This window comes from Bos grunniens, chromosome 3, assembly GCF_055505025.1.
Source record: "Bos grunniens cultivar Pamir isolate PY7600 chromosome 3, Bosgru_T2T1.0, whole genome shotgun sequence".
Lineage (NCBI taxonomy): Eukaryota > Metazoa > Chordata > Mammalia > Artiodactyla > Bovidae > Bos > Bos grunniens.
Window position 1 is genome coordinate 101,430,492 of NC_141167.1, and position 10,394 is coordinate 101,440,885.

The following is a 10,394-nucleotide window of genomic DNA, read 5'->3' on the forward strand; positions in this document are numbered from 1 at the left end:
CCATCTGCAGTGATTTTGGAGCCCAAGAAAATAAAGTCTATTACTGTTGCCATTGTTTCCCCATCTATTTGCCATGAAGTGATGGGACTGGATGCCATGATCTTCGTTTTCTGAATGTTGAGTTTTAAGCCAGCTTTTCCACTCTCCTCTTTCACCTTCATCAAAAGCCTCTTTAGTTTCTCTTCACTTTCTGCAATAAGGATGGTGTCATCTGCATATCTGAGATTATTGATCTTTCTTCCAGCAATCTTGATTCCAGCTGATGCTTTATCCAGCCTGGCATTTCTCGTGATGTATTCTCATATAAGTTAAACAAGCTGGGGACTGCCCTATAGAATCACGTTATGTAAACTGACAAAACAAAATTGTTCTGCTCCAGCTAAATTTTATTTCTGTCTCCCTATTTGCTTTCTCCCATTCCCCATCTCTATACTCGTGCTATTTACCTGCAAGCCTTGCTCTGTCAGCACCTCCTCTAAGACATTTGACTCTAGGGGTAAACTCCTTGAGGACAAGGATCCTGATACATACCATATGTATGAATTAACATTTATTAAAGCAACTTCTTTTTGTTAAAAGACCTGTAAAAATAATAGCTAAAATTCAAGAGCAAAATATTTGAGGGACATAAGCACGAAAGGTGAGCAAGTTTCCTATTTCTGAAACTATCTGTTTAGTAAGGAAATAGGGCATTCATAACACACAATTATGTATTTGGGCAAGACCTAAAACCAGGGAGATTTATAATATGTGGTAGAGAGGATGGAGAGAAACATCTTGTGGTTGTAGTGAATAAGATATAGTTTCTCTATTTAAGGAGCTTCCAATCTTGCACAGCAACTAACCATAATGTGAGATGGAATTTATGCTTTATAGGAGGCATCAACAGCTTAATATTGGAGTTGAGAGGTTGGAAAATTTGCTTTGGGCTAGACAACCTAGAGGAAGAAGACATGGAAGTATTTTCTGCTCTGCTTTCTAGAATGCAGTTTTAGATTGAGGGGAGAGAGGTTGAGCAAATTTTTGTGCTCAATGATGTGGTGGGAGGTGGGAGGGAGGTTCAGAAGGTAGGGGCCATACATATATCTGTGGCCAGTTCATGTTGATACACTGCAGAAACCAACACAATATTGTAAAGCAATTATCCTCCAATTAAAAATATATTTTAAAAATTGTGTGTGAAAGCTTTTTCTTCAGAGGCTAAAAAAGGAAATGCATTGCAGGTGTCACCTTAATTATAGCTAGAAATCTCAAGTGCTCAGTAATCCAATTGCGTTTGCTTAATCAATTCAGTCTCCTGTGATCCAAGATGACCATTGCACATCCTCTCTTATGTCCCTAAGCCTTCCATATTCTCTCCTCCCTTCCTCACTCTCAGCTGTTAACTTACTTCACTGAGAAAATGGAAGCAATCACAAGAGATAAACTTTATTTCTCATCACCAAGTCTACTTATTTACAATTGTTTCCATTCTGTTTGCCATCACTATGGTTAAAATGATTGAAATTTCTCTGCTATCTCAGATCAACTGCTTGTGCACTGGATCCCATCTTCTTTGCCTCCGCAAGTACTTGCAATTATCCCCTGCATCATCAATTCTCTCTATATATTGAATAATTCCATCACCAAACAAACAAACTTGATGTTCTCTCTCACATCTTTAGAAAGACTTCCCAGAACCTAAATTCTCTCTTTTTTTTTTTTTTGGTTGCCCTGCATAGCATGCAAGATCGTAGTTCCCTGACCAGGGATTGAACCTGTGCCCCCTGCAGTGGAAGCTTGAATTCTTAACCACTGGGCCGCCAAGGAAGTCCCTAGAACCTAAATTCTTGATGTTCCCCTGTGTAGCAAAAACCTTCAACTTCCTTACTTTATTCTCTCTCTTGAACTCACCCCAACCAAGCTTTCATTCCAACTACTCCACTGAAACTATTCTTGTCAATGTCAGCAATGACCTTCACATGGCCAAACTCCAGTTGTTGATTTGGAGTCCTCATTTACTTGACTTAGCAGTATTTAATACGTATTTAATCATTCCCTTCTTGAAACATTTTCTTCATGTGATTTTTTGGGCACCATAGTCTCCTGGTTTTCCTTCTTCCATACTAGTTACTCTTCAGTTTTTTTCCTCTTTTCCACTGGCAATCTGCTTGGATACCTTGTTTTCTTTTGTAACCCTAGCTATGCCTGACCCATGGCAAACACCCCATTGTTGAATGGATAAATATGAATGTTTATTAATATGGGATATACAAAGGCTAGAAAAGCAGGATGGGGTCATATTATTGAGGACTTTGAAAACCAGTTGAAAAGCTTAGACCTTTTCTAGGGACTAAAAAGGGGGGATCTCTAAGAACTAGAGTGGGCTCCCCTGGTGGTTCAGTGGTAAAGAACCTGCCTGCTAACACAGAAGTGGATTCGATCCCTGGGTCAGCAAGATCCCCTGGAGAAGGAAATGGTAACTCACTCCAGTATTCTTGCCTGGGAAATCCATGGACAGAGGTGCCTGGTGGGCTACAGTCCATGTGGTCATAAAGAGTTGGATATGACTTCGCAACTAAATAACAACAACAAGAACTACAGTACCATGATATATGCTCTAATTTAGGTTCATTACTCAAATTGTTGGTTTTAGAATGGATGCAGAGAGAAAGGATTGGAAGTAACTCAATTAGGAGGCTACTGCAATACGATAGGCAAGAATTAATGGTGACCTGAACTCAGGTAGTGGTCATGGAAATGGAAAAAATAACATGACATTGTGGAGGCAGTCTATAGGGCTTGATGACTAAGAGGATGGAACAACACAGTGTGACATTATCATAAAACAGGCATCCATATTATATAAGATCAGCAGGCAGACCACCTTCCAGACTGCTGTGGATGGCCCTAGAGAAGCACTACTCTAACGAGGGCGGGGAAGGGTCTATACAGCTCAGAGGCAAGGAGTCAGCGTATTTCCAGCATGTCCAGGAGGGCTTGTCCTCAGGGCATTTTAGTTCACTTAGAAGATCTCTGCTTCCCCAGTGACTCAGCTGGCAAAGAACCTCCCTAGCAATGCAGGAAATGCAAGAGACACGAGTTGACCCCCTGGAGAAGGAAATGGCAACCTGCTCCAATATTCTTGCCTGGAAAATTCCATGGACAGAGGAGGCTGGTGGGCTGCAGACCATGGGGTTGCAAAGAATTGGACATGACTGAGTGTGCATGCACACACACACATCAAGAATGGCTCTTGTTCTTAGGATAGCGATAATGGCCACAGTCCTTAACGGGAAAAGCATTGTTGACATCCTGACTATATGCCCTTCTTGTAGGCATGTATTGAATCCTTTGAAATGTCCCCAAATTGTGAGCACATTTCCTCCTTAAAATGAGGCTTTGTTTCAGAGAATTCATTTACATCATTTCTTTCAAAATAGAAAAAAAAGTCTTAGTATAATATCTAAGATGTACTCCACTAGCTTTGTTCTCCAGTCCTTGGGGCCTGAAATTGGGCATACTTAGCATCTCATGTTGCCTTATGCTTGTGCTCACTCAGTTGTGTCTGATTCTTTGCAACCCCATGGACTATAGCCCGCCAGGCTCCTCTGTCCATGGATTTCTCCCAGCCAGAATACTGGAGTGGGGTGCCATGTCCTCCTCCAGGGGATCTTCCTGGCTCAGAGATGGAATCCACGTCTCTTGTGTTTCCTGCATTGGCAGGCAGATTCTTTACCACTAGCGCTGCCTTCTCCCTTTCTAATTAGAAAACCCTTGCTCTTATTCTTACTGTCTCTCTTAATTACTCAACTCTTTTATTCCTCAGCCTAGTAAAGCAACATTTTGTCTTTGTTTTGAGGCCCTATATATAAAAAGTTTGGGAAGACTCTCTACTCGGCTGTTAGAAATTTCTAGAATTCCTACAGCATCTTGTTCTCTTTCTTCAAATTGAGTCTAATGTTTTGCTTTTAAGCTATTTCTAAGGCCTCTTCTGAATGTTGAGTTTTAAGCCAACTTTTTCACTCTCCTCTTTCACCTTCATCAAGAGGCTTTTTAGTTCCTCTTCACTTTCTGCCATAAGGGTGGTGTCATCTGCATATCTGAGGTTATTGATATTTCTCCCGGCAATCTTGATTCCAGCTTGTGCTTCTTCCAGCCCAGCGTTTCTCATGATGTACTCTGCATATAAGTTAAATAACCAGGGTGACAATATACAGCCTTGACGTACTCCTTTTCCTATTTGGAACCAGTCTGTTGTTCCATGTCCAGTTCTAACTGTTGCTTCCTGACCTGCATACAAATTTCTCAAGAGGCAGGTCAGGTGGTCTGGTATTCCCATCTCTTTCAGAATTTTCCACAGTTTATTGTGATCCACACAGTCAAAGGCTTTGGCATAGTCAATAAAGCAGAAATAGATGTTTTTCTGCATGGGAAATAGATGGGGAAACAGTGGAAACAGTGTCAGACTTTATCTTTTTGGGCTCCAAAATCACTGCAGATGGTGACTGCAGCCATGAAATTAAAAGACACTCGTTGGAAGGAAAGTTATGACCAACCTAGATAGCATATTGAAAAGCAGAGACATTACTTTGCCAACAAAGGTCTGTTTAGTCAAGGCTATGGTTTTTCCAATGGTCATGTATGGATGTGAGAGTTGGACTGTGAAGAAAGCTGAGCGCTAAAGAATTGATGCTTTTGAACTGTGTTGGAGAAGACTCTTGAGAGTTCCTTGGACTGCAAGGAGATCCAACCAGTCCATTCTGAAGGAGATCAGCCCTGGGATTCCTTCCTTCTTTGGAAGGAATGATGCTAAAGCTGAAACTCCAATACTTTGGCCACCTCATGTGAAGAGTTGACTCACTGGAAAAGACCCTGATGCTGGGAGGGATTGGGGGCAGGAGGAGAAGGGGACGACAGAGGATGAGATGGCTGGATGGCATCACTGACTCGATGGACGTGAGTCTCAGTGAACTCTGGGAGTTGGTGATGGACAGGGAGGCCTGGCGTGCTGCGATTCATGGGGTCGGAAAGAGTCGGACACGATTGAGCGACTGAACTGAACTGAACTGAAGGCCTCTTCATATCATACTTTATCACACGACCCTCTAATTTTTGAAGGTTGAAAAACTGGGTGCTAATCAAACAGAATTGCATCCCCCAAGACAATCTCATGACTCTCTGGTGAACTTATCTGAAAATGCTCTAACATGATATTAAAAGATCATATAGTCATCTTTTTGCCTTATTTCTAAAATGCACATAACTTTCCCTAAACCTTCCCCCATAAATAATCTCTAAAGATCATTGTTGATCACACACTTAAAAGGTTGATCTCATGTTTTTAATGTCAAAATCATTCATTGAACTTCTTTGACATTTTCTACACTTCTTACTGAACATCGTACCCTTTCATACTGTGCCTTCAGTATCAGTATCTTCCTACCTTGCCATTGTTAACAGTTAGTCCACCATCTTTGCCTGTAAAATAATAATTTCAGGCCCTAGTCTCCACAGGTAACACTAGCATAGAATTAGGGTTCAGTAGCCCTCCAGAAGGTGTGACAGACACTGCTGTTTGCCCTATCCAATATTCATTCTTATTCCTTTCGAACAAACCCAGAGTTGGCATGGTGGTTCCATAATGATCAGGAACTTATATTCCTTCTATTATGTTGTTCTGCTATCTTCAAACATACTTTTCTACCTCATGGTCCAAGGTGGCTATCTTTACCCATGTTATTTGCATTCTAACCAGCAGGAAGTAGAAAAGGGTAGGCAAAGGGTGCCTAGCTGTCTTTAATGACACTTCCCTGAAGTTGTGTATCTTTTTTGTTAACATCCTGTTAGCTCAAAATTACTGCTTCCCTGTTGGCTCAGTGGTAAAGAATCCATCTGCAATGCAAGAGATGCAGGAGACATGGGTTCAATTCCTGGGTTGGGAAGATACCCTGCAGAAGGAAAAGGCAACCCACTGCAGGATTCTTGTCTGAAAAATCCCATGGACAGAGGAGCCTGGAGAGCTACACTCCAAAGGGTCTCAAAGAGTCCGATATGACTGAGCGACTGAGCACAGGCACACACCACTAGAAATTAGTTACATGGTCTCCTACCTGCAAGAGAGTCTTTATTCTAAGAATACAGTCTTTATTCTGAGTGTCTGTGTACCCAGCTAAAAACTGGGAATTCTGTTGCTATAGAAGAAAGGAAGCATAACTAGCAGTCTCTTTCACTCTGTGTAAAACTATAGGGAGAAAATTGTAAAATTCTATTGAAATACATTAAACAAAACCGAATTAGAGTCACAAATCAAGTTCACATATAGGAAGACTCATAATTGTAAAAATGTCAGTTCTCCTTCAGACTGATGCATAGGTTGAATGTAGTTCCAAATAAGTGAAGTGAAGTCGCTCAGTCGTGTCTGACTCTTTGCAACCCCATGGACTGTAGCCTACCAGGCTCCTCCATCCATGGGATTTTCCAGGCAAGAGTAATGGAGTGGGTTGCCATTTCCTTCTCCAGAGGATCTTCCTGACTCAGGGATCGAACCCAGGTCTCCCGCACTGTAGGCAGATGCTTTACCATCTGAGCCATCACTTGGCTCAGTTCCAAATAAGGAAATGGATAAATTGATTCCAAAACTTACTTGGAAGACCAAAGGGCCAAGACTAGCTGAAATGCTCTTGAGAAAAACAACGAGGAGGAGTAAACTTGAAAGGGGTAGCAAACTTGGTTTACATTTCAATTTTTCTCATTTTGGCCTAAGATATAGAACCCAGACTTCTCCTCTGTGAAGTCTGACAATGGAGTCTGCTATTGTTTAATTTTCTGTGAAACTCTGTAATAACAAAAAATAGAAACAATCTATGTCCCAATAGGAAAAGGAGTACGTCAAGGCTATATATTGTCACCCTGCTTATTTAACTTATTATATGCAGAGTACATCATGAGAAACGCTGGGCTGGAAGAAGCACAAGCTGGAATCAAGATTGCCAGGAGAAATATCAATAACCTCAGATATGCAGATGACACCACCCTTATGGCAGAAAGTGAAGAGGAACTAAAAAGCCTCTTGATGAAAGTGAAAGAGGAGAGTGAAAAAGTTGGCTTAAAGCTCAACATTCAGAAAACAAAGATCATGGCATCTGGTCCCATCATTTCATGGGAAATAGATGGGGAAACAATGGAAACAGTGTCAGACTTTATCTTTTTGGGCTCCAAAATTACTGCAGATGGTGATTGCAGCCATGAAATTAAAAGACGCTTACTCCTTGGAAGAAAAGTTATGACCAACCTAGATAGCATATTGGGAAGCAGAGACATTACTTTGCCAACAAAGGTCTGTTTAGTCAAGGCTATGGTTTTTCCAGTTGACATGTATGGATGTGAGAGTTGGACTGTGAAGAAAGCTGAGTGCTGAAGAATTGATGCTTTTGAACTGTGTTGGAGAAGACTCTTGAGAGTTCCTTGGACTGCAAGGAGATCCAACCAGTCCATTCTGAAGGAGATCAGCCCTGGGATTCCTTCCTTCTTTGGAAGGAATGATGCTAAAGCTGAAACTCCAATACTTTGGCCACCTCATGTGAAGAGTTGACTCATTGGAAAAGACTCTGATGCTGGGAGGGATTGGGGGCAGGAGAAGGGGACAACAGAGGATGAGATGGCTGGATGGCATCACTGACTCGATGGACATGAGTTTGAGTGAACTCCGGGAGATGGTGATGGACAGGGAGGCCTGGGGTACTGCGATTCATGGGGTCGCAAAGAGTTGGACACGACTGAGTGACTGAACTGAACTGATGTCCCAACAACAGAATGGTTAAATTGTTATACATTCATATTATGGGACCCTTACTATAGCAGCTACAAAGAGTGAGATAGCTTTGTATGTACATATATGAAAAAGTGTCTGAATTATAGTGAAAAAAGATGTAGAATAACACAAACCATTTGGTACTGTGTGTTTGAAAAATCCTATACAACTACATATTTCTAAATGTATATATACCTGTAAATAGGCAGAAAAAAATCTGGAAGGATGTATAACTAAAGGACCAGAATTGGAGAAATGATCAAGGAAGACTGCCTTTGCAGTTTTTCTGAATGAAGAATGTAATCTCTATTATTTACAAGTTTTATAAATGTATTCATATGTTATTTATAAAACAAAAATAAAACAACTCTATTTCATCCCCAACATTACACCTCTAGGTTTTAGTTTTAATGAGTCAACAGTGTGATAGGGCGCACACTGAAGGAAACCTGAGAGGACCGAGGCTCTCTCACAGTCCAAGTCTACAGCCAGGAGGTGATGATTTATTTCTTCTTGCCTCAGTCAGGTCACATCTGGACCAAACTTAGAGACGCATACTGACACCATTGGAACTCATCCAGAAAGTAGTCAGGGAGATACCAGAAGTCCATTCCAGGTCAAGGAGCAATAACTGAAGGAAGTGAGAATGTTTAGACTAGTGAAATGAGATCTATAGAGAAGTTGTCCTCACATACTTGAAGAGTTTTAAGAGGGTGAAGATAGTAGTATATTCTAAGACACTGGAGTTAGTCAAGAAAAAAACTAAATGATCACTTGGCAGGGTGCTGCGGAGAAGATTAATTCAGGAGGAATTAGAACTAGTTGATCCTCGAGGTCCCAAATGACTTTGAGTCTATTTTAAATTCCCTTGGTCTTAGCCAGATTTATCAAACCCCAAGTCCCTAAAACTCCCTTCTTTTGAGTAGCTTTACTGTGGAGATGATCTTAGCCCTTCAAAAGCACTTCAGACTACAAACTGGAAGGAATAATCTCATTCCATGAGTGCCAATTAAATGCCTCATAGAATAAATACAAATAGGATAGCTGGAATGTTTAACAAGTACCAACTGAAGGGATGTAATAAAAGTTAAAGTTCAATTCTGTAATAGCAGAACATACTCATGATTTAGAAATATTTGAACAAACACATCAGTCTTCATTATAGGTGAGAGCATATCCACACCCCCGCCCCCCACCCCAGCCACAGTTAGGACCAGTACAGCTGGCAAGCTAGCTTTGTGGAAGGGCAGTAGTTGGCTTCTCCTCTACTTCCTAGATGCTGATACTGACACCTCCTGGAAGGGAGCAGAAGGAAGTGGGAGGAAAGTTCTTGGTGGCTTCAGCTCTTATCCTGACATTGGAAGCCCACTGTCTCGTGGGCATTTGTGTGGATCCATCAGAAGATTTCCTGCTGGTCCCTCCAGAGGCAGTATCAGCTTCCCTGAAGTGACGTGACACAACATATTTCTATGGCCGCCACTCTCTCTCTCATCCTTTTGTTTTCCAGAGGTCCATTCTACGCAGAACCTTTTGTTAAGAGTCCCACTATGTTTCCGGGAGTTCTCTTGAGCAGGATTGAAACTGGCTCCATACTTGGTTCCCAGGATTCATGTATATTTGACCCTTTGTCAGAAGGGGGTGCAGTTACTTCCAAGATGTAGCTCTGTTACCTCAGACTCCCTTGTTAGCCAACTTTTGCCTTGAAATTCCTCTCCTGTGAGTCATACACAGTCTAATGATTACCTCTTACCCAGGAACAAACATCAGATGCTTCAGTGAAAAGAGGGGAGTACTGTCTACACCTTCTCCCCTAGACTGGACATAACTCACGACAGGGTCCTAGCTCTCTCCAAAGAAATCTCCCTTGTAAACCCTATCTCCACTTTTTATACTCTTAAAATGGATAAGAGGGTTCAAAAATTGCGGAGCTGGTCCTTGGCAATTTCCTCTAAACCTCTGCACTTCTGTCTGGTGTCACCCTTTGGAATTCCATATCTATTATATCTTGGTACCCCAGCTGAAACATCCAATTAAAATCTTAAGTGCAAAACATAATCTCCTTTATCAATCCTGCTTTACATCCTTCCCTATTCCCTTTGGGTCTGTGTGATTTAGTCATATTCCACAGACCAAGTCATAGGGTTGTCATCAACTTGGTCTGACATGGTTTGATTATACTACCCTTTAGTGATATATATAAAAAAAAAGCAAGCTAAGGTCTAGGGTCCACCACAATGACCCCACTGCCCTTGAGAGGGAAAGCTCAGGACTCCCTCTTGGCTCCACACCTCTCTCTCTCTGAGGGTATGCACAGGACGTGTGCTCTGGGTTGGGATGGGGGTGGTAGGCAGCCATGGACCCTAGAGTCTGTAATTATCAAATGACCTTAGATAAATTACCTTTTCTGAGCTTCATTAAAAGTTTGTCAAATAGTCTTACTATTCAAAATTTAATTTTAATCGCATAGTTAACACATAAATACTCTTTGTAAACAAAAGCCAAACATTACAGATGAGACTAAATTTCCTTTGAGTATCACCTCCAATTCCATTCCTCTAATTCCCTTCCAGATGTAACCACAATTCTCAGTTTAGAATTCATC